This window comes from Orycteropus afer, unplaced genomic scaffold, assembly GCF_000298275.1.
Source record: "Orycteropus afer afer isolate SDZICR_OR568_19922 unplaced genomic scaffold, OryAfe1.0 scaffold01415, whole genome shotgun sequence".
Classification (NCBI taxonomy): domain Eukaryota; kingdom Metazoa; phylum Chordata; class Mammalia; order Tubulidentata; family Orycteropodidae; genus Orycteropus; species Orycteropus afer.
In genome coordinates, this window is record NW_006923002.1 from 74,985 (window position 1) to 75,185 (window position 201).

The following is a 201-nucleotide window of genomic DNA, read 5'->3' on the forward strand; positions in this document are numbered from 1 at the left end:
TGTAAGTCTCCTGTCTCTGCTCCCTTCTCTCTCCTTTTATCTCTTGTAAGATAAAAGGTGTGCTGCCCACCTTCCACAGGGAAGCTGCTCCAACATCAGATCAGGGCTGTGATGAGACTAAGGGAGTTACATCTCACCTTGTGAGCTGATTACATCAGATCACATTATGGAGTATCATCAGATATCTGCCACATTACATCA